Raw genomic sequence first — 25,412 nt, 5'->3', positions numbered from 1 at the left:
ACCATGAGAAGATGATGAAGAGGTTCTTGGTCCTGAAATCCCATATCTAGGTGCAATTGGTGCACTTATGTATCTTGCAAATAATACAATGCCAGATATTGCATTTGCTGTGAATTTATTGGCAAGATTTAGCTCTGCTCTGATGGACATACATTGGAATGTGATTAAACATACATTCCGTTATCTTCGGGGAACAACAGACTTTTGATTATTCTTCCCGAAAAACTCAACATCTCAGTTGACCGGATATGCAGAGGCTGGATACTTGTCAGATCCTCATTTTGGCAAATCACAAACTGGATATGTATTTACATATTGCGGTGCAGCCATTTCCTGGAAATCCACGAAGCAAACTACAGTGACAACCTCAACAAATCACTCAGAACTCATTGCAATTCATGAAGCCAGTAGAGAATGTATTTGGTTGCGGTCTATCATCAAGAATATTCAAGAATCATGTGGATTTCCAGACATCACAAGAATTCCTACTGTCATGTTTGAGGACAACGCTGCATGCATTGATCAACTCAAGGAAGGATATATCAAAGGGGACAGGACGAAGCACATTTCACCAAAATTCTTCTACACTCATGAGCTTCAAAAGAATGGTGAAATTGATGTACAACAAATTCGGTCATGTGACAACCTTGCTGATTTATTCACGAAATCATTACTGAATTCACCAATTGGGAAGTTACGACATAACATTGGAAAGCGGAGACTTAAGGATTTGTTACAACAAAACTTCAGAGAATGATTAGTTTTTCCAAGGGGAGATTGTACTCTTTTTCCTTTGTCAAATTTTTATCACACTGGGTTTTTTTTGGCAAGGTTTTAACGAGGCAGTCTATGATCCACTATATAATAACAATCAAAGGGGAGTGTTATGAATTGATTGTTATATTCAAAGGTTAAATAGTAAAGCTACATGTAGGAGTAGAAAATTTGAAATTCATTTAATGTACTTGTTCCCTCCTTTGGCTATAAATAGCCACATTCAGTAAGAAGCAAAAGATCATCCCGAGCATCTTCTCTGCTATTTCTCCTTCTCAGCTCTCTCTCTGATAAAATATAGTAGTTCTTTTAGTAGTTCTTTTATTGTGCTCTTTTATTGTTACTATAACCAATATTTTATTACAGACTAGTAATATTAGGAACCATAATAATCAAGTGAACAACTACTTGATGACTGCCGTGGCAACCATTTGCAAATTGCAACTACACGAATCAACGTGGAACCAAAAGTCAACCTTATACAGTATTTCGCCATACTTGTATGTTTCATACTAGTATTTGCAGAGTAAACCTTAAGATTTCATTTCCATTTTTAGTATATGCATATTGCTACAACCAAACTCTATGAATAAAGAGATTCCAGATTTCAGATAAACTTGAAAAAAAAAACTCCTCTCAGTCATTAGTTTATTATCAACGAGAATTATGTGTCTAATATAAAGAAAGGATCCCAAAAAGATTATGTTATTAACTAATTGGCTTTTAAGACTACAACTCATAAAAATATCCAGCACGCCATTTTTAATTCTCTAGAGTCTAGCCTGTGTTCTTAAAGACCTTAATTTTTTATCTTTGGTGGCAAATGGCAATAACACTGCACCAAGAAGGAGCAGTATCATAGTTACTTATATGTTCTGCTAAATCCGTGCAATCTGATAAAGTAGCATGTAACTTTAGTTGTTTAGGTCTGTTTGCCAAAAGCGCAAGCACGCCTAGACGGAAATGATATACTCAAACTAATACACTCGAAAAACTTACTCAAATAAGCTCAGACAAACTATTATTTAGCAGGACAGGATGTGACAATTTAGGGTGTCCATACAAGATAATTTGTTGGACTTTCGAGAGGGACAATTTTTTTCTAAAATATGAAATAACGATTACATAAAAATCAAATTATCTCGGCTACCTCCTTTTCCTTTCTAACCAGCTTTTTCTTACACTTATACCACTTCATTATGTTGTTATTCCTCTTCTGTCCGTTGACCTTATTGTTCACATGTACTCACTACTTTTGTTGCAAGACAGCATTGTCACTAGACGCAAGGCACAAAAGTGCACCCACGCGGCTTGACCTAGGTAAGGCGTGACGACTTCATCAAACAGGTGCGAGCCAATTATAGACCACTGACGCATAAAGCGCAAGAAAAGTACGCCTAGTTGAAGTTGTTTAAATGAGATTAATATACCTTCGCAATTCTTATATCTCAAAATTATCTTACTCTCTTTATTTTGTGATTCAACGACACTATTTCCACTTGCATGAACAGAAAAAAAAAGAGTCAAAGGTGAAGCATATGGCTGATGTTGGGTGCTTGCTGCAGATATAAATCCTTGTAGGAACCATCAAAATCACAAGCAGGAAGAGGACAATAACAAGTTTCATAGGCGCAAGATCGCATATATTGCTCACGTTTCATGCCATATCTCACTTTTTCTTTGCATCCATACTTGCTATTCGGACAAGTGAATTTAACTGCTTCAAAAACCTCTTCCATTCTTCAAAAAAAAGAACCTTTTCCAATTCATGGTTACTGTTAAAACCCTTTCCAGGAACACTCCCCCATTCAAAAGCCCATTTAGCCTTCCATGTCCAGTCGCTCTAAAACCTTAAGCTGTTAGAGGAAGGTCTGTTCCAGGCTCACGAACACCCATCTCTAGGGCATTAATTTTCATTTTGTGCCACGATAAATTATGTGAATACTTGGGGTGACAGGGATCAAATCCGAGTCCTTTGCCAGCTAGCCTGAGCTCTGATACCATGTTAACGCTATAATACCATGTTAAGGAATCAGTTGCTCTAAAATCTCAAGGTGTTAGCAAAAAGGTCATTACCGGATCTTATATTAGTATTTTAACAGTTACGAATATAATCAATCAACAAATATCAAGTAGGGCATTTGTTTCTATGGTTATCAAGGCATATAGAACAAGAAATGTACCCTTTGACGAACTACAGTGTAATTCAACAAGCTAAAAACGTAAGATATAGTTGTAATGTAATCATTCAACACCACATACTTCATTTAGTAAACAATGCAAATAAACACTACAAAAACACAAGAGTAAATTTTGACTAGCTAAATATGACTGCGGCTAAATTTGACCAACGGCGGTCATATTTAAGGTCAACTTTTATTTATAACTGGTCAGACTTATATTTGACCGACAGTAGTCAAATTTGAGATCAAATCTTTATTTACTAATGGTCAATATTTAATTTTGACTAGTGGCGGTCAAATTTATTTTCTGGTCAAATTTGTTCAGTCATTTTTATTTTTTGAGTCCTAAAAAATGAAATGGAAACTTCCCTCCAAGTGAACAAAATTTGTTAGCTGTAAATTTGACCGCAAACAGTCATATTTAAGGGCGGTCAAATTTATATTATGGCGCTAAATTTCCCGCCCAAAATAAACGAATATTATTAAAATCAAATTTGACTGACGGCAGGCATGTTTATAAATGTGACTGCGAGTAGTCAATTTTAGTAATATAATAAAAATTTTAGAAAAAAATTAATATATTTGGTTTGATATTTTAACAGTCAACTAGTTGTTTGACGAGTATTTCTTACTAGTGTTTTGTCCCATATTAATGTTTCGATTTTTCTAGAAATATTTATGAATGATCCAACCATACAGATGTCAATATCGATATATTTTAGTGATATGATAAAAAGTTTAGAAAAAATTAAATGTATTTTATTTGCTATTTTAGCAGTCAACCAGTAGTTTGACCAGTATTTCTTACTAGTGTTTAGTCCCATATTAATGTTTCGATTTTCTAAAAATATTTATGAATGATCCAATCGTACGGATGTCAAGATCTATATATTTTGTAATATGATAACAATTTTAGAAAAAATATACATTTTTGGTTTGCTATTTAAATAGTCAACCAATAGTTTGACAAGTACTTCTTACCAGTGTTTAGTCCCATATTGATATTTTTTTAAAAAACTATTTACAAATGATCTAATCGTACGTATGTCAACATATATATATATTAGTGATATGATAAATGTTTAGAAAGAGTAAATATATTTGGTTTTCTATTTTAACAGTCAGCTAGTAGTTTGACGAGTACTTCTTACTAGTGTTTAGTCCCATATTAATGTATCGATTTTTTTGAAAATATTTATAAATGATCCAACCGTACGGATGTCAATATCTATATATTTTAGTAATATGATAACAATTTTAGAAAAAAAATATACATATTTGGTTTGCTATTTAAACAGTCAACCAATAGTTTGACCAATACTTCTTACTAGTGTTTAGTCCCATATTGATGTTTCAATTTTTTTTAATTTTTTTATAAATGATCCAACCGTACGGATGTCAATATCTATATATTTTAGTTATATGACAAAAATTTTAGAAAAGGTTGGCGAAAGTGTAAACTAGTGACCTAGGAAGCGGGGATGGTAATTTAATCCGATCTGACGGATACCCGATCCGAAATACGAGATTTTGGATATACCGAATCTGAAGTTTTGGATTTCAACGATACTGAACCGATACCCGATCTAAAATCCGAAACTCAATCCAAACCCGATCCAAATACGAAATCCGATAAAAACCAGATATATAAAATAGTATACAATGTTTCCATAATGTATTATTTATAATATTTTAGATGAAAAGACATATAAATTACATATTTTATTTTATTATATTAGTAATAATTGATTAATATCACGATATTTAAGACTTATTTACTGAATTATACCTCTTTTTTTAATCTCAACTTTTATTATTTAAGTTGTACTTTATATATATATATATATATATATAATTCATTTGCAATGTAATACTAAATATTATGCTATTAACGTATTTTAAATTTTACTCAACATGTCAACTTGTGCCGTATAATGCATTTGACTATTTAATAATATATTTACTTTAATATTAGGTAATATATAAATGTAGAAAATGGTGATTCTATGCATCAATGATATTAAATTTGAATACATTAATCGTAATTTTGGATACCAAAAAATACCCGATCCGATCCAAAAACCGAGGATTTGGATTCGGATAACCCGAAAATATTTGGATTTGGATTTAACAATACCCGATCCGAACCCGACCCGTTGCCATCCCTACTCGGAAGATAGGCGGGTCATACCAACTTATTGCTTGAACAAATCCTAGTAAAAAAAATAATTAAAAATTAAAATTAAAATGCTTAATCATTTTATAAATTTATAAATTTATTTTAGGCACATATCATATCAAATTGAGAAATCACTAAAAAACATTGATGTTAGATTTATTTAGGAATTTTTAATTTTAGAAAAAATAAATGTATTTAAAGATATAGTGTAACAACATATTGTATAAACTAAAAAAAATTTAAGAGACGATAACAGTGATCGAGTGAAGAAAATCAAGCATAATTCAAATTATTCCTTGATATATATAATTTAAAGTTTACATTTACGGATTGCACATACAATGGTTAGTAGTGTTGTGCTATCTTAATTAGAATTTGAACAATCCAACCGTATGAATTTTAACTTTCTTAGACTTTAAGAGTTTATGTAAAAAATAAAATGATTATATGAATTGCAAATCTATTATTTATATATATTTACAAAATTGTTAAATAACCTCCATTTTTTACTATATAAACTCCACTTTTAAATTTTTTCATATTTATCACATCTATAAAATTGACTGCTTTCAGTCACATTTAAAAATATCACCGTTGTTAGTCAAATTTAAGTACATATTTGACCGCAAATCCTAGTTTGTCAAATTTACTAAATTGACCGGCATCAGTCATATTTATAAATATAACCGAAATCGGTCATAATTATTAATTTGATTGGAGGGAGTCATATTTATAAATTTGACCGAACGCGGTCATATTTGATGCCATGTCAGCGATCCATGTGCACCACATCCAACAGTCCAAATTTAACTAACCAAAATTACAATCCAATGGTCCAGATTCTTCACAGCAACTCTCTTTTACATATAAATACATTATATACATACATATACATTCTAATTCCTCCATTATCTCTTTCATCTTTTCCTCTCCACCTCTCTTCATACCCTCTCCCACACATCCACCTCTCTCTACCTTCTCCCACAAATCATAAACACAAATATATATACATACATATACAAACACTTAGATATTCATACATGCTAAACTAATCTCTTACAAATTTTGTTTCATATAACATTATCATTAACAATAACAAATTCTAACCTGTGAAAATTTGGAGAAAAAAGCGTTTTCAACAATCGAAGTTATTCTGGTGACGGGAGCATATTCATCAACCAAACAATGTCCGATGACCATTTACGTCAAACTAAATAAAGAAAAAGTAGTGTTTTAGAATTCGGTTTGAAACTTTTAGTTAAGTTATATAAGTAAGTTTGTAATTAATTTTTTAAATATGACCGAAAATTTTCGGTCAAATTTAGTCGTTTTTCTTGTAGTGAAATGAAGCTTAGATTACAAGTAATGTTAAGTTTTTAACACTTTTAAATTTTACCTCAAGGGTATTGTTTCATTTGGACTTTGGTATGCAACAGAAGCTGATTTTGCATTATGTGGTTATTCAGATGCTGATTTTGCTAGATGTAAAATAGACAGGAAAAGTACTTCAGGAAGCTGTCAGTTCTTGGGAGGGAGATTAGTCTCATGGTTCAGCAAGAAGCAGAAATCTATTTCTACTTCAACTGCTGAGGCTGAATATATTGCAGCTGGGAGTTGTTGTGCTCAGTTATTATGGATGAGAAATCAGCTCATGGACTATGGATTATCATTCTAAAAAATTCCTATTTATTGTGATAATCAAACTGCTATTGCTATGAAAGCAAATCCGGTGCAACACTTTCTTAAAAAGCACATCAGTATCAGATATCACTTCATAAGAGAGCATGTCATGGAAGGAACCATAGAACTTCATTTTGTTCTTACTGAACAATAGCTGGCTAATATCTTCACAAAGCCATTACCTGAAGCAACATTTACAAAGCTTGTGAATGAACTTGGTATGGTTAATTAGGACAAGTAAATTTTTCTTATTTTATCTATTTGATCAAATCCTGATGTATATTGATCAAATCCTGATATGTCCTAAATGCTGTGATTTTTAGATATTAAGCCAGAAATATTTGATGTATTATATTTTATATACATGATAAATTAAGTGAATTTATTTGCTAATTGTGCATGTCCGAATAGATATATCACTGTCATCATTACACATCGGTCTAGGGAGATTCGCCTTAAAAAGAAATCTTTTGCTTAAAGTTTTAAGTTAACTCTAGAGCTAATTTTCTTTACCAAACTCTAGAGTCCCTCTCCATTACCAACTCTTTGGTTATTTAAACCAACACTCATCAGACTTCTCATTATTCTGAAATACAAACTCTCTAAATCTCTATCCCTTATCATATTTTTCTATCAAAAATATGAGCTTCTTCAACATGTTCTTTGATTATCCGACGTTTACAGTCGAGTTTTGCTACGATGAGTGGGAACAGGAGTGGCACATCTCTGCCATTCCTGATGAGATTTGGAGCTGGGTTCCACAAGATATCTATACTGATCTTTTGATTTTCCGGAGGGACTACTATCGACATTTGGTTCGCATGGAAGAAGATCGTTTGGAAGCCATCCGTTAGCAAGAACAAATTATTCATCTTGTTGTTCTCTTTGTTGAAACTAGGAAGAAGAAGTGAACATCATCCATCCGTTTCTCTTCACCATCAGCTTTGTCAGGCTTCTTAGACCAATGGTGTTGATTTTCACCAACTTAGACTAAGATTATATTGTAATCCTTTCTATCTAATCTACAAATTTCATAAAATGTACTCTTTTGATATTTTAATGAAATTTCTTTTGATTGTAAGATTTAGTCTTTGTTTATCTCGCATAATGTGCATGTGAATATTTTCAGTTGAAGCCTGTTAATCTTTACTTCATCTACTTGAACTGTAATTCTTGCTGAATATTTTGATTAAAATTGTGGTTGCTAGTAATTTATGATGCTTTGACAAACAAATGTTGAATTTGAATCGACATATCCTGAGTTAGTCAAATCCTGACAGAAGAAAGGTCTCAAATCCTGATGACAGGTCAGCATGTTCTAATTCAGATTATTAGTGTTAATCAATCTCTGAGTAAGCTTTATTATTTCAATTAAGTGTCCCACTTAATTAATGATTATTGGTGGATTATCAGATAAACAAATTTCTATAGTTGTGTCTTGATTTAACTGTATGTATTTTATATTTACTTCCGCAATTTCCTCCAACGTTAAAATCAATTACTCAGATATTATTTCCTGTTCGAAGTCAAATTCTGTAGGTTAACTTCTTCATACAAGTGTGTTAAACATATTTCTGAATAGTGAAGCTATAAAACCAGAAGAAATTATGTGACACAATTCATTATACACATAGTTTCACTGCACACATCTCACACTTACTCTCTCACACAATCTATTCACATCATGACAACTTCTAAAGTTTCACCACTCTTCAGTCAGACCACAATCATTCATGGAAACACATTTGGCACTAACAATTATTTAGCTCTGCTTACACATCAGCAGCTACCATCATCTTTTCATGATATTCAGGATTTTCTCTTTCTATGTCCAATTGGATATGCTCTCACAAATCCTGTTAAGGTGTCATACAAGGCTGTCATGCAGGTCTGGAACACAGCTGTGGTAAATCCAACACATATTGGCTTTTTCTTTGAGTATAAGGACCAAGGATATGAAGTTGATACTGACATTTTGCTTCAAGCCTTGAGATTGCCTGCTCTTGATGGTGCTCCTGATATTCATACCAATGAGCAGTTGTTTGATATGCTAAGGACTTTAGGCTATCAAGGAGAAATAACAACCATTGGAAAATTGGTCAGAACCAAACAGAAGAGAGAGTGGAACTTTTTCTTTGACTATATCAGTAGATGTTTCTTGAATAAGACAACAAACTTTGATGCTCTTCCATCCACTTCTCTGAGAATTGTGTACTCTTTTCTTAACTCTGATAATTTTGATTATGGTAATACTATATTACAGATCATAATTTCTAGGATAGCAGATGCTTCATGAGTAATAGGGTATACTAGATTTTTACAAATGATTTTCACTTATCTATGCCCTAATGCTATTTTTTATAATGATGAATTACTCCCTATTTTTCAAATTTCTGAAAAAGCAATCACTGATCATATTAAAAGGGATAAAAAGAATAAATTTTCAGAACCACCATTTTTTCCTAGAGAGGTCAGGCAATTTCTGTTGAGAAATAGACCTACTCCTACACAAGTGCCTGTAAATCCTGATGTTGGCACCTCTGTCACAGTTCCTGATGCTAAGACTCAAGAAATCACCCATCTTGTTTCTAACCCAAACATTTATTCTTCCAAACAGCAAACACAACAAGCCTCTAAATTAGTCTCCTCTGATGTCTCTCAAAAGACATCAATTGTAACAAAGAAAAGCCTGTTTAAGAAATCTGTCACATCTGGACAGAAAGTTAAACAAGTCTCACTGAGTGAGAGTGAGAAGTAAGAATACTGCTTTTTAATCAGGAAGAGAAGACTGATCATTCAAGAAGATTCTGAATCAGATGATCATATGCCAATAGGGTCCCTGTCAAAAATCTAGAAGTCCATTGATCAAAATCCTGATGACTTGATTGACACTACTGGAATCAAGGAGCCAACTACTGATGCTAGTGCTCTGCTTGACAAGTTTCCAGTAATTGAAGCAACTGTCGAACATAAGAAAACTGCAAAGAGCTAGTTGAAAAGAGAAAGTAAAGAAGTAGTTGGATATATCAGAAAGAAGAAGAAGACTCAGCCTCTTGACAAGGATGTTAGTACACAAGAACCTAGGTCTCAAAGGGATTTAGCAACTGCAACACATCCAGTCACACAAGAACCATCTTCTCAAAGGGAAGATGCAGACACTGAGGCTGCACAAATCATTGTTAATATTGCTCAGATTGATCTTCTTGCAGACTCTGTTCAACTACTCCAGGAAAAGCAAACTCATCAGGAGATAGTGTCACGAGTGGATGCAATCATTGATGATCCTATTTTTGAGAACAGCACACAAGAACCTTCACCAAGCATTGCGGAAGCAGCTCACATATCTCAGACTCCACAAGAACCATCAGTTCAAGGTACTGATCCTGGTCTTTCCACTTCTCTTGACAGATCAAATCCTTCAACTGCACTAGCTACAATTGATGATACATTACTAGTTGCTAGTTTGAAAAGGCATCCTGATGTGCTATTTGTTCCTCCACTTTCATCACTTCCACTTGAGGAATCACCTTCAGGTATTGTTAACTTCTCATATATTCTCATGTTTGTATGATTATAAATAGTCTCTTATTTGAGGTTACCTCTATTTATATGACAAGCATATAACTCTTCTTAGCCATCTCTTATTTCTTTTCTATATGTGTGATTGAGCCTTTCTGTGAGACTGTGTGAAAATAAAAAAAATGAAAAATATTTTGAGTGGCAGTCTCCTGTACTGGCAAAAGGAGAGGTAGTTTTGAGACAAGAATCTTATAAGTTTTTCTTTACTTATAAAGTTTCTTCTCTGAGATTAATATTACTCTTAAAAGTAATATATTGTGTGAGAAGTGATGAGATCACTTGAAAAGAATAGAGATATTTAGGTGTTACTATGTTTCTGTTTCAGGATCACATCAGTCACAGGCATCTCTTGCAAAGAATCTGGATAAAGGCAAGACAATTCTGCCTGATTCTGCACATTCTTCTGATGGTTTGTCTGACTCTCACAATGATAGTGATGACGATGATCCTGATAATGCTCAGCTTAATTCTGCAATTGAAGCATCTAAGAAGTCCAATATTGGTTCTTCTTCTCACTTCACTAAAAATACTTCTTATTATAATCCTGATGCTGAGTATTTCAGACAGACAGAATGGGATTATAAATGGAGACTTGCAAATACTTGTATCTCATCTGCTGTTGGCCTGCAACACATTCATCGTGCTTATGATGAAATTCAAACTCCTGATCTGAAGTTGCATCTCAAGGCCACAACTATTTCTATTAAAGGAATTCACTCTGACCTTGATGAAATGAAGAAGTCTCATACTGGTGTCAAAGAGAAAATTGATGGATTTTTGCTTCACACAACTAACTCGGCTAAAATCAAAAGTGTGAGAAATACCATCATAGATGTTGTTCAATCTCAAGACAGCATGGCCTCTAGACTTTCCTCCTTGGAAGACAGGTTTTCTTCTATCAGTGACAAACTGGATGCTCTGTTTTCTCTTTTTTCAAATACTGATGCCAAAAAGGGGGAGAAGATAGTCGCTACAAAATGTACACCAGATTTTATTCAGACAAAGGATAAAGATATTGATGATGATGGTGATAAGAATAATCCAGTTACAGATGTTCAAATTGAAGCTTCTACAGCTCAACAACTTTAACATTCCAAGAAGAATGATCCTCCAGGACAAAGGAAGTCTGCTTTATAAAGCCAAGCACAAGACTACTGCTGGTGCTCCTAAGGATGATGACATTACAATCTCAAATTTAGCAGAGACTAAAGGGATGTTCTTTCCTTACAGACATAAGGAAAAAGGTGAAGAGATTGTCTTGTACTACAAAGACAAGAAGTTTGAGCAAAAGAATGCTAGAATTGCTCTTTGGTATATAACTGAAGAATTTTCTGATCTGACACCTGAAGAAGCAGTTATGTAGCAAAAGGAACTTTTGGCTCAAATTGAAGCTGAAGCTAATACTTCTAAAGGTAGAGGAAAAGGAGGTGGTAGATCTTCAAGAGCAAGAGGAAGAGGAAGAGGTGGAAGAACTTCTGGATCAAGTCAAGTGACTGCATTCAACTTTACTTTTCTGAATTTTCTATCCAGAGAAGGTTTCCTGTACAAGGAAATGAAGAAGACAGAGAAGTTCAGAAGACAGAAGAGTTGATTGTACCAAGGAAGAAAAGATCAGCCACTGACATTGATCAAGCTGATACAGCAAGACAGAATGTAACTCCTGATGCAGACACAAATTCTGAAGTAATAGCAGATCCTGATGCTGTGAACCTTATAACTTATTTTAACTCTGATGAAAAAGTGATCAAAACATTAAATGAGTCAGCTGCTTCTCTAGTAATCACTCCTCATATTTCTGAGGTTGATGAAAAAGAAAAGATTGATAGAAGAATAGCTGATCATACATGCAAAGAATATTTGCAGAGAGTCTTAAAATCAAAGAGAGAGCTATGACATAAAACAAAAGGGAAGATTAAAGATCTATCTACAAGTTATGTTCCTCTCAGCAAGAAGGATAGAAGATGGAAAGATATATATAAATTTGACTATCATAAAGGGTTCAAGCATGTTGATTTTGTGTCAGCTGGGTTAAGAGATTCTATATCAGAACAGGAAGATGTTGATAAAGTCCATCAAGAAGCCATCTTGGGTGGTATACAACGAAAAACTGAAACTTATCAAATCTCGAACCAGAGGAGGCATTGGTCATTCCAGCATGGAGATCTTGGAATCTGATTTGCTTGATACAGATACTCTGACAGAAAATCTCGGTGAAAGAATTTCTCCTTCACACCTTGAGAAAGTTGAAGCTGTGAAGATTGTTCATAGAAAGTAAATGATAATGATGTCAGAGAAGAGATTCTGTACTTTTTCAGGGATGGTAAAGTAAAGAGCTTTACATTGCAGCAACTCTTAATGAAGACTGTGACAGAATTGAAATACATTCACTATCTTCTTAGAGTTGAGAACAGTGTCACCAGAAACTGGTCTTCTATGATACTTGAAGTCATCAGAAGAAGAGTTATGACAAAAGATGATAAATTCAATGGTGATTATGTTCCTAAGTACAGAACTTATATTGGTCAAGAAATGTAGATGAAAAAGGGAGCTGCAGTGCTACAAGTTTTTCTCAACAGTCCTCAGTTATCCTTCAGTTCTAATCATGAAGATGTCAGTTTAAGCTTCATGTTGATTGGTGATCTTGAGATAAGCAAAAGCTCGATTTCTAAGTTAAGATCAGTTGTCTATCAACTTGGAGAAGGCACTGAAGAGAAGAGAGAGTTGAAGAAAAAGCTTGTTAAAGTCCTACGAGACAAGGAGGAAGAAAGGTTAAAGAACTTTCTTGGAACAACTGTCAGTTATGTGAAGATACTTAAGTAAGCTTTACTCCTTGTACATATTGTAGATTAGTTTTGGCATCATTGAGAATGGAATTTATGCTTCATTGCATTAAGCATAAATTGGGGGAGATTGTTACATATTGAATTCTCAATGATCAGAAGAAGCTCAGGATCTGGCTGTTCGGATGTCATCAGGATCTGGTGCATCGTTAGGATTTGGTATGTCATCAGGATTTGTATGACATCAGTATTTGAAGACAGTCAGCATTTGAGGATTTTTTCTATTCTTTATAATGTGGAGCAGATATCTGTTACGTCTGAGAGATAGGACTTTATCTGTTTAGTTTAAGATATGTATCAGTTTCAGTTAGTTTTTGATAATGCATATCTTAGATTAATCTGTTATAGTTGTGTAGTATATAAACACAGTTTAGGTCATCACTTAGGAGAGAACACTCGAGGATGATTCGACCTAGCAGCTCTCAAGAACATCAGTATTTCTTGAGAGGATTTTGTAAAAGTTTTTATCAGAAATATAAAAGACTGTTATATTTTATTACTTATTCCAAAACATTTATACAATTGTATCCAACCCCCCTTAAATAATTGAATCTTTACTGGGCAACATGTAATACTTGTTTTAGCTGGTCTTATTAATGTTGCAGACTCTGTTCAACTACTCCAGGAAAAGCAAACTCATCAGGAGATAGTGTCATGAGTGGATGCAATCATTGATGATCCTATTTTTGAGAAGAGCACACAAGAACCTTCACCAAGCATTGCGGAAGCAGCTCACATATCTCAGACTCCACAAGAACCATCAGTTCAAGGTACTGATCCTGGTCTTTCCATTTCTCTTGACAGATCAAATCCTTCAACTGCACTAGCTACAATTGATGATCCATTACTAGTTGCTAGTTTGAAAAGGCATCCTGATGTGCTATTTGTTCCTCCACTTTCATCACTTCCACTTGAGGAATCACCTTCAGGTATTGTTAACTTCTCATATATTCTCATGTTTGTATGATTATAAATAGTCTCTTATTTGAGGTTACCTCTATTTATATGACAAGCATATAACGCTTCTTAGCCATCTCTTATTTCTTTTCTATATGTGTGATTGAGCCTTTCTGTGAGACTGTGTGAAAATAAAAAAAATGAAAAATATTTTGAGTGGCAGTCTCCTGTACTGGCAAAAGGAGAGGTAGTTTTGAGACAAGAATCTTATAAGTTTTTCTTTACTTATAAAGTTTCTTCTCTGAGATTAATATTACTCTTAAAAGTAATATATTGTGTGAGAAGTGATGAGATCACTTGAAAAGAATAGAGATATTTAGGTGTTACTATGTTTCTGTTTCAGGATCACATCAGTCACTGGCATCTCTTGCAAAGAATCTGGATAAAGGCAAGGCAATTCTGCCTGATTCTGCACATTCTTCTGATGGTTTTTCTGACACTCACAATGATAGTGATGACGATGATCCTGATAATGCTCACCTTAAGTCTGCAATTGAAGCATCTAAGAAGTCCAATATTGGTTCTTCTTCGCACTTCACTAAAAATCCTTCTTATTATAATCCTGATGCTGAGTATTTCAGACAGACAGAATGGGATTATAAATGGAGACTTGCAAATACTTGTATCTCATCTGCTGTTGGCCTGCAACACATTCATCGTGCTTATGATGAAATTCAAACTCCCGATCTGAAGTTGCATCTTAAGGCCACAACTATTTCTGTTAAAGAAATTCACTCTGACCTTGATGAAATGAAGAAGTCTCATGCTGGTGTCAAAGAGAAAATTGATGGATTTTTGCTTCACACACCTAACTCGGCTGAAATCAAAAGTGTGAGAAATACCATCATAGATGTTGTTCAATCTCAAGACAGCATGGCCTCTAGACTTTCCTCCTTGGAAGACAGGTTTTCTTCTATTAGTGACAAACTGGATGCTCTGTTTTCTCTTCTTTCAAATACTGATGCCAAAAAGGGGGAGAAGATAGTCGCTACAAAATGTACACCAGATTTTAATCAGACAAATGATAACGATATTGATGATGATGGTGATAAGAATAATCCAGTTACAGATGTTCAAATTGAAGCTTCTACTGCTCAACAACTTCAACATTCCAAGAAGAATGATCCTTCAGGACAAAGGAAGTCTGCTTTATAAAGCCAAGCACAAGACTACTGTTGGTGCTCCTAAGGATTGATGACATTACAATCTCAAATTTAGCAGAGACTAAAGGGATGTTCTTTCCTTACAGACATAAGGAAAAAGGTGAAGAGATTGTCTTGTACTACAAAGACAAGAAGTTTGAGCAAAAGAATGCTAGAATTGCTCTTGGGTATATAACTGAATGATTTTCTGATCTGACACCTGAAGAAGCAGTTATGTAGCAAAAGGAACTTTTGGCTCAAATTGAAGCTGAAGCTAATACTTCTAAAGGTAGAGGAAAAGGAGGTGGTAGTTCTTCAAGAGCAAGAGGAAGAGGAAGAGGTGGAAGAACTTCTGGATCAAGTCAAGTGACTGCATTCAACTTTACTTTTCTGAATTTTCTATCCAGAGAAGGTTTCCTGTACAAGGAAATGAAGAAGACAGAGAAGTTCAGAAGACAGAAGAGTTGATTGTACCAAGGAAGAAAAGATCAGCCACTGACATTGATCAAGCTGATACAACAAGACAGAATGTAACTCCTGATGCAGACACAAATTCTGAAGTAATAGCAGATCCTGATGCTGTGAACCTTATAACTGATTTTAACTCTGATGAAAAAGTGATCAAAACATTAAATGAGTCAGCTGCTTCTCTAGTAATCACTCCTCATATTTCTGAGGTTGATGAAAAAGAAAAGATTGATAGAAGAATAGTTGATCATGCATGCAAAGAATATTTGCAGAGAGTCTTAAAATCAAAGAGAGAGCTATGACATAAAACAAAAGGGAAGATTAAAGATCTGTCTACAAGTTATGTTCCTCTCAGTAAGAAGGATAGAAGATGGAAAGATATATATACATTTGACTATCATAAAGGGTTCAAACATGTTGATTTTGTGTCAGCTGGGTTAAGAGATTCTATCTCAGAACAGGAAGATGTTGATAAAGTCCATCAAGAAGCCTTCTTGGGTGGTATACAACGAAAAACTGAAACTTATCAAATCTCGAACCAGAGGAGGCATTGGTCATTCCAGCATGGAGATCTTGGAATCTGATTTGCTTGATACAGATACTCTGACAGAAAATCTCGGTGAAAGAATTTCTCCTTCACACCTTGAGAAAGTTGAAGCTGTGAAGATTGTTCATAGAAAGGTAAATGATAATGATGTCAGAGAAGAGATTCCGTACTTTTTCAGGGATGGTAAAGTAAAGAGCTTTAGATTGCAGCAACTCTTAATGAAGACTGTGACATAATTGAAATACATTCACTATCTTCTTAGAGTTGAGAACAGTGTCACCAGAAACTGGTCTTCTATGATACTTGAAGTCATCAGAAGAAGAGTTATGATAAAAGATGATAAATTCAATGGTGATTATGTTCCTAAGTACAGAACTTATATTGGTCAAGAAATGCAGATGAAAAAGGGAGCTGCAGTGCTACAAGTTTTTCTCAACAGTCCTCAGTTATCCTTCAGTTCTGATCATGAAGATGTCAGTTTAAGCTTCATGTTGATTGGTGATCTTGAGATAAGCAAACGCTCGATTTCTAAGTTAAGATCAGTTGTCTATCAACTTGGAGAAGGCACTGAAGAGAAGAGAGAGTTGAAGAAAAAGCTTGTTAAAGTCCTATGAGACAAGGAGGAAGAAAGGTTAAAGAACTTTCTTGGAACAACTGTCAGTTATCTGAAGATACTTAAGTAAGCTTTACTCCTTGTACATATTGTAGATTGGTTTTGGCATCATTGAGAATGGAATTTATGCTTCATTGCATTAAGCATAAATTGGGGGAGATTGTTATATATTGAATTCTCAATGATCAGAAGAAGCTCAGGATCTGGCTGTTCGGATGTCATCAGGATCTGGTGCATCGTTAGGATTTGGTATGTCATCAGGATTTGTATGACATCAGTATTTGAAGACAGTGAGCATTTGAGGATTTTTTCTGTTCTTTATAATGTGGAGCAAATATCTGTTACGTCTGAGAGATAGGACTTTATCTGTTTAGTTTAAGATATGTATCAGTTTCAGTTAGTTTTTTATAATGCATATATTAGATTAATCTGTTATAGCTGTGTAGTATATAAACACAGTTTAGGTCATCACTTAGGAGAGAACACTCGAGGATGATTGGACCTAGCAGCTCTCAAGAACATCAGTATTTCTTGAGAGGATTTTGTAAAAGTTTTTATGAGAAATATAAAAGACTGTTATATTTTATTACTTATTCCCCTTAAATAATTGAATCTTTACTGGGCAACATGTAATACTTGTTTTAGCTGGTCTAATTAATGTTGCATTTTTTTAGCTCGGTTGAATAGTTTATATCATTTTGATTTAGTACGATGCTATTATACAAACTAACAAATAATCTCTAGTTTCATTTTAATAAAATAGTATGGATATTATAGATATAGAATAAATTCGTAGTTACATAACCCAATTGTATTAACAAAATTCAAGTAATTATATTTAATTTTTTTTAATTATTTAGCTCTGGTCGAATATTATTTTGTTTGAGCACGGATGAGTAGAATATATTACTTTGTTTTAACTCGATGTCATTATATCGTCCAATGAATTATCTTTTAATTTTTAATTTTATTTTAGTCTGATTCAATAATGTAATATTTTAACCATGTTAGTAGCATTTATTATTTTGTTTTAAGCTGATGCAACAGATCGAACAAACTATATTTAATTTTTATTTTATTTTTTATTATTAATTTATCTCGGATAAGCCCGAATGAGTAGTGTATATTATTATGTTTTTGCGGGACATTATTCCTATCAACAATTATATTTTGATTTTATTTTGTTTTACACCAATTCAATATTATAATTTTTGGCTCATGTGAATAATATATCTTATTTTGTTTAGGCGTGAGGACTTTATACAAATTTAGCTTTATTTTTATTTACATAATTCTATTCTGAATATTAATCTAATAATAAGATTATTTAATGTTAAAGGTAATTATAAATTTATAGTATGACCAAAATACAGGTGATCAGATTTCATCTTTAATATTTTTTATATCAATTAAGCAAGAGCAAATAAGTAATTTTCGTAATGACCGACAATTAAACTCTCAATATTTCGTCTATTATAACGTAACATAGATAGATATATATTTAGTTCGTTTTAATTTTATATTTGAGCCCGCATAAATAGTGCAATTTTATTTAAGGCTAGATGAATAGCGTGTATATGTTATAATTCTTTTTTATTTGTATAAATACACTACAAAAATTAACCTATTAATGAAACTATTGCATGTTAAATATTATTATAAACTAGCCTATAATCCGTGCGATGCACGGTTATTTTAAAAAATTATTATTTTATTTTATTTTTATTTATAATTTTATTAATTAAATTTGTTTGTGCCTAAATAAGAGTACTTATGTGATCCATGGATATTTAAATATTATAAATAATATAGACATATAAGAAAATACATAATTTTAAAAATTCATTATATTAACCAAATCCAAGTGATTATATTTAGTTTAAGTTATTGTATTTTAATACGAGACTCATTACATGGAGCAAATTCAGTTAATTATTTTTAATTTGATTTTAAATTTTATATCCCAGATCAATAATATAATTTTCTTTTAAACTGGATAAATAGTATATATTATATTATTACAGTTTGTAGAATTAAATTTTAAGTTAAATTGTTTTAAAGTTTGGATCAATTGTAAAATATTTTTTTTGTCCAGAAGAATATTATATATTATTTTTTTAACTCAATAGTATAATTTTTTAAATCAGACTAATAATATTTATTATTTTGTCTTTAACCCAGGTACAATATTCCAACCAAATATAATTAATTATATTTAGTTTTCTTTAAATTTTATTTTAACGCGAATCAATGATATAATTTTGTTTTTGTGTGGATGAAAATTGTAAATTATTCTTTTTTATCTTGAGGCCGTTATACCGATTAAAAAAATTATAATTTAATAGTATATATAATAATAATGTATATATATGTATAATAAATATTATATTACCTATTTATAGTTTAATTAAATAATATTTAAATTTATCATTATAATCTGATCCGGATTTATATAATATAATAATATATTTAAAAATATACTTTATATTAAAAGTAAATAAAATTAAAGCCTAGGGTCACCAAGCGGTCAAGTGTTAATGCCTATAATAAAATTACATATATAGTTTGCAAAACTAGAGATAATCCTTTTGACTAACAAATGATTATCTTAAATTTCTAGGGAAGGGGTTGACAATAAAAAAAATGCCAGGGATCTTCCTCTCAACAGTGCTTCTCGATGTCCTCTGTATAAACCTTGAATATGGAAGTCATGGCGTACGCACCATCATAATGACTTGAAAACTGGCTGAACTGCTTTTCAAGTCAATTTTCACCTTTTCTACGGATGCAAACCTGAATTTTGCGATCCCATGAAGGACCAAAGAAAACATTTTAGACCACAAGACCGGCTCTCTCGGGAAGGTCCTCCTTCCATTTTGGCTGTCTGGGTACCAATAAAGTAATAAAATTGGAGGAGGTGTCTCGGTTACGTGCTTCCTGATAACTCCTGGTGGCGGGGCTGCTCCTTCGACACCGCCCTGGATCCTTCGCCGCTATAGAGGTGTAGCTGTGGTTGGGTTCCTACAAAACAACGCCGGAAGGGGGTTTGGAGTCCCGCGGCGCCTCCGGCGTGAGAGTAAGAACTAGCTTTTTGGGAAGATGAAGATGATTATAAATGCAGGGTGGCTGTGTGTATATATGAGTGTGAAAGAATGATTAACCCCAAAACCTCACCTTCTTGTGCTATTTATAGCTCAAGGGTAGGGTTTTGGGGTTGGTACCTTTGAATCGTGGCCATTGGTTCTGGGAGCGGAGGGCACCTGGCGGGAGTGGATGCTTTACACGCGTCAGCGCGGGACTGGTCGAGGAACGTTTTGAGGATCCTCTGACACGTGGCCTGATTATTCCCATGATTGATCTGTGACAGTTGTCCCCGTCACGTGCTTGGGCCAACGTCTCACGTGTTGGGGTTTATCAAGGTTCCGCTTACGGGACTAAGCTGGTCAGGAGTGGTAGTGTGCGGGACTACCCCTTCCAGGAGCTGCGTAGAGTTATGAGCCTAGGAGTAGGCATTCCCGGAGCTACATGGAGTTAGGAGCTTAGGAGTAGGCCTCCCAAGAGCTGCACGGAGTTAGGAGCTTAGGAGTAGGCCTCACAGGAGCTGTGTGGAGCTGAAGGCCTAGGAGTAGTTCTCCCAGGAGCCATATGGACTATCATGTGCCCCCCACTCCCTTATGCAGATTTTCTGGATGGGGGAGTGAATTTGGGTATGTTTGTAGAACATGAGTTTTTGATTGTTTTGTTAAAAGAACTTGAGCTTTTCTTGCCTCCCAGTCCGGAGTTCGTTGAGTTCAGCGAATCAGGACTAAGGTTGTTGTCTTTAGCAGGAGTTAAGCTTTTCTTGCCCCCCAGTCCGGAGTTCGTTGAGTTCAGCGAATCAGGACTAAGGTTGTTGTCTTTAGCAGGAGTTGTGCTTTTCTTGCCCCCAGTCCGGAGCTCGTTGAGTTCAGCGAATCAGGACTAAGGTTGTTGTCTTTAGCAGGAGTTGAGCTTTTCTTGCCCCCCAGTCCGGAGTTCGTTGAGTTCAGCGAATCAGGACTAAGGTTGTTGTCTTTAGCAGGAGTTGAGCTTTTCTTGCCCCCCAGTCCGGAGTTCGTTGAGTTCAGCGAATCAGGACTCAGTTGTTGTCTTTAGCAGGAGTTAAGCTTTTCTTGCCCCCCAGTCCGGAGTTCGTTGAGTTCAGCGAATCAGGACTAAGGTTGTTGTCTTTAGCAGGAGTTGAGCTTTTCTTGCCCCCCAGTCCGGAGTTCGTTGAGTTTAGCGAATCAGGACTAAGGTTGTTGTCTTTAGCAGGAGTTGAGCTTTTCTTGGCCCCAAGTCCGGAGTTCGTTGAGTTCAGCGAATCAGGACTAAGGTGGTTGTCTTTAGCAGGAGTTGAGCTTTTCTTGCCCCCAGTCCGGAGTTCGTTGAGTTCAGCGAATCAGGACTAAGGTGGTTGTCTTTAGCAGGAGTTGAGCTTTTCTTGCCCCCCAGTCCGGATTTCGTTGATTTATGTAGTCCGGACTTAGAAGTTGAAACGGTTTTGGGGAATTTCCCCCCAATTATTTGAATTGTTACAGTTGTCTTTTTCAAAAGACGTGCTGTAATAATGACTCTTCAATAATGACTGCTCGTGATGGGCGGCTGGGATCGTGCCACGTGGCATGGTTTTTTAGTTTTTTACCCCCTATAAAAGGAGGCGCTGCCTTCTTTGTTTTCTTTTTATTGCTTCTTCAATTCTTCTTCTTTGTTTTTATTTCTTTCTCTCGAGGTCTTTCTTTGCCGTTCTTGCCGTCGTTACCTGTCGCTGTAGCTTGGCCTGTGGTTGATTATTGGTCGTCCCCAGTCGCTCCGTTATATCAGTCTCGTAAGTTTTGCTATATTTCCCTGTTTGTGTCTTTACTTTGATTCTTCCGTTGTCCTCATTGTTTGGTTGTATTGTTTATGTGTTCTTGCGTTTCGTTGTTGTTGTTTTGCTGTATGTATGTGTATATATATATGTGTTTGTGGGCATGTTTTGGTTTTTGATTCTGTATTGATATTGTTTATGGAATTAGGGTTTTATGTTAGGGTCCGGACTTGGATACTTAGTCCGGACTAATAGGGTAGGTTTTGGAATTTGCAATTGGTTTGCGTTTATGTGTTTGTGTGTTGTTTGAGTTCGGAGTAATGGCTTCGGGGTTTTTGCAGTCTGGAGCGTTTGTTTAGGGGTGTTTTCTTTGTTGGGTCTCCGGACTGTCGATTTTAACTTGTAATTAAAATGAATCGTAAGGTAGTCCGGACCATGTAGCTTTCAAGATAAATAACCTGTAGGAGTGTTAGACTAACCTTTGTCACTTGTTTTAGGTTTATGGTCCGGACTAAAGCTCTTGCCAAGGCCTACATAACTTGTTATCCGGGGCCATCTAGTTCAGGTTCTGAGTTTTCTGCTGATTCTGAGCGGGTTGAAATGGGTAAGAAAGCTTCTACTTCGGACTCCGAGGCCGTAACGAAGCTTTCAGTTGCTAAGATCTCCTCCAGAAAAGTACCGTGTAGTCCGGAGGGGCTCTGGGTTGAGAACCTCGGGTATTTCGTTACTAAGAGTGAAGAAATTGAGGATAGCTTTTACTATAGGAGCATTAGGTCCGGATACGCTAGGCAGCCGAACGCGAATCCGGGGCCTTATAATCAGGAAGAGCTGGATAGGAAATTTGCTGGGAGTATAGCGGCTAAGGAGCCCTATGAGTTGAGGGAGGAATACGCCGCTTTGGACCATGAGGCGCAGGATTCTTCCGTTCGGGCTGCCTTTCAGCTGGATCGATGGATTGAGTGGAGGTGGCCGACTCCGGAGGAAAGGATTTATCATATGCCGGCTGATGGGTTTGTTCCGGTATGGCTGGAGCATCTCCGGTCCGGATGGAACCCGCACTGGCACTTGTTTCTCAAGCACCTGTGCAAGTATATATATAAGGTTTCTCCGATGCAGATTACGCCCAACGGTATAAAATGGATGACTTGGTTTATTGCTTCCTGTAATAAGTTTAAAGTTCAGCCCACTTTTAAGCTATGGCATCACTTATTTCATTTGGTCTGGTCCGGACAGACTCCTCTTTATGAGCTTCGGTTCCGGGCTGCTGAGTGCGGTTACGGGGGCTCTTATAGGCCAGTGATTCAGCAATCTTCTTTGAAGCATTGGAATGGAGAGCTTATCATGCTGAGGGGCTTAGATTTGTTTTATCTTCCCTATATAGCTGCCGACGGAGTCCGGACTAGGTTCCGAAGGGATGTTCTCCGGGGAGATGCGCTCCGGATGATATTTGCATTTTGTGAATGCTTGGGTTTTCAAATGACCCGGGATACCTTTATGATGTATAGGACTATGCATAGAATAGGGTGTAAGTAGTTTCTCTTTTTGTCCGGACCTTCTATGTTTTTGTTGTATATCTTTATTTGTCTTGATTCCGTACCAGTTTTGACTTGTGTTTTTTCTTTGTTCCTTTGCAGGTTTGCCTCATTACAATCCGGACATGTCGTCTTCAGCCTACAGTGATGCTCTGAAAGGTCTGGGCAAGGCTTTCAAGTTACCGAAGAAGAATGCTGTTACTGGCTCCGGATCGAACGCCTCGGCCGAGGAGGGGTCACAAAGCAATGCCGTCCCAAATCCGGAGCCTGAAGTTCATGTGAACCAGTCTACTCCGGAGAATAATGTTGAGTTGGATAATGAATTTGACAATCTTGAGGATTTGGGTCCTATTGGGGAGATTCCGGGCGTTGATTCTGGGCGGAGAAGGAAGAGGCTCCGGACTCTTGGGTCGAAACCTCCTAGGGCTGAAAATTATGAAGCTGGCTCTGGGTCCGGGGCTGGAAAAGGGAAAGCTGTTGAATCGGATAGTCCGGATGAAGTTGTTCCGGGGCTGGAGGAAAAGGTGGCTCGCTTCATGGCTGGGATTCCGACTCAATCTCAGTGGAGTAAGATGAATGAGTCCGGATTTGATGCCACAATGAAGGAGTGTTCCCGTCTCTGGGGTCAGGTATTTTCTTTCTGTTCTTGTTTCTTGCTTTTATTTGCCTTAGAATATTTTTCTGAGCTTTTCCATTTTTTGCAGCTTGGTGGGTATATGGCTGGATCAGCTTCTCTGGCCTACAATGAACTGAAAATCTCCCGGAGTACCATTGCTGATAAGGATTCGGAGATTAGTCAGCTCCGGGACCAGATAATTGTAAAAGACAATTCCCTCTCCAGACTGAATAAGCATCTGAATGAAGTGACTATCCGGGCTGATAACGCGGAGAAGGAGGTATCCGACCTAAAATCCGAGTTGGTTGAGCTCCGGAGGCAAATGTCTGCTGTTCGTCCGGAGGCCCAGGTTATTGAAGAATTTAAGAGATCTGAGGAGTATGATAGAGCTCTCGCCAATGCTGGTGCTCCGGAGATAGCTCGATGCTGGTTGGTTGCTGAGAGGCATATCAAGACGAATCCGGAGGCTGATTGGGATAGTTTCGTATCTGAGTTTATCAAAGCCAAGGAAGATATTGAGCTTGGACTAGGTGAACCGGAGCCGTTCGACGGTCCTTGCCCCAGTTTCCTTCCTCCCCGTGCTCCGGAGTCCTGATCTATATTTGATTTGTAAAACTGCTACTGCTACTGATTTGAGACTTAATAATATTTGGTTCTTGTAATATTTTTTGTACTTTGGTCCGTGCTTGTTTGAGGCCGTTGAATTTGTAATGAATGCTTTCTTTGACGCTATTTTACTTTTCTTCTGTAGTTTGTTTTTGCCTTAGAATATCTTCCCAAGTTGAATTTTGCTGTAGTCCTGACTAATCTTCTTGTCCGGACTAGTGGAGGACTTTTAGATAGAAAATTAATTCTAAGTAAAAGTGGTTGCTCTAGTCCGGGCTAATAGCTTGTCCGGACTAGTGGCTGCTTTTAGTTTAGAAAATTAATTCTAAGTAAAATTTGGTTGCTCTAGTCCTGACTAATAGCTTGTCCGGACTAGTGATAAGTTGATTGTTCTAGTCCTGACTGATAGCTTGTCCGGACTAGTGGTTGCTTTAAGTTAGAAAATTAATTCTAAGTAAAATTTGGTTTCTCTAGTCCTGACTAATAGCTTGTCCGGACTAGTGATAAGTTGATTGTTCTAGTCCTGACTGATAGCTTGTCCGGACTAGTGGTTGCTTTAAGTTAGAAAATTAATTCTAAGTAAAAGTTGGTTGCTCTAGTCCTGACGAATGGCTTGTCCGGACTAGTGATAAGTTGATTGTTCTAGTCCTGACTGATAGCTTGTCCGGACTAGTGGTTGCTTTAAGTTAGAGACTAGTAGGTACCTTAGATCTCCTTTTGCTCGAGGGAATGGTCCCATGATATCAATACCCCAAACAGCGAAGGGGATAGGTGACAGGACTGAGGATGGTAGGACTGGGCTTATTCGGGATACATTGCTGAAGAGTTGGCACTCCTTGCACTTCTTGACGAATTGTATTGCATCCTG

The sequence above is a fragment of the Apium graveolens genome, chromosome 5 (genome assembly GCF_009905375.1).
Source record: "Apium graveolens cultivar Ventura chromosome 5, ASM990537v1, whole genome shotgun sequence".
Taxonomy (NCBI): domain Eukaryota; kingdom Viridiplantae; phylum Streptophyta; class Magnoliopsida; order Apiales; family Apiaceae; genus Apium; species Apium graveolens.
This window is presented reverse-complemented; position numbering follows the sequence as displayed.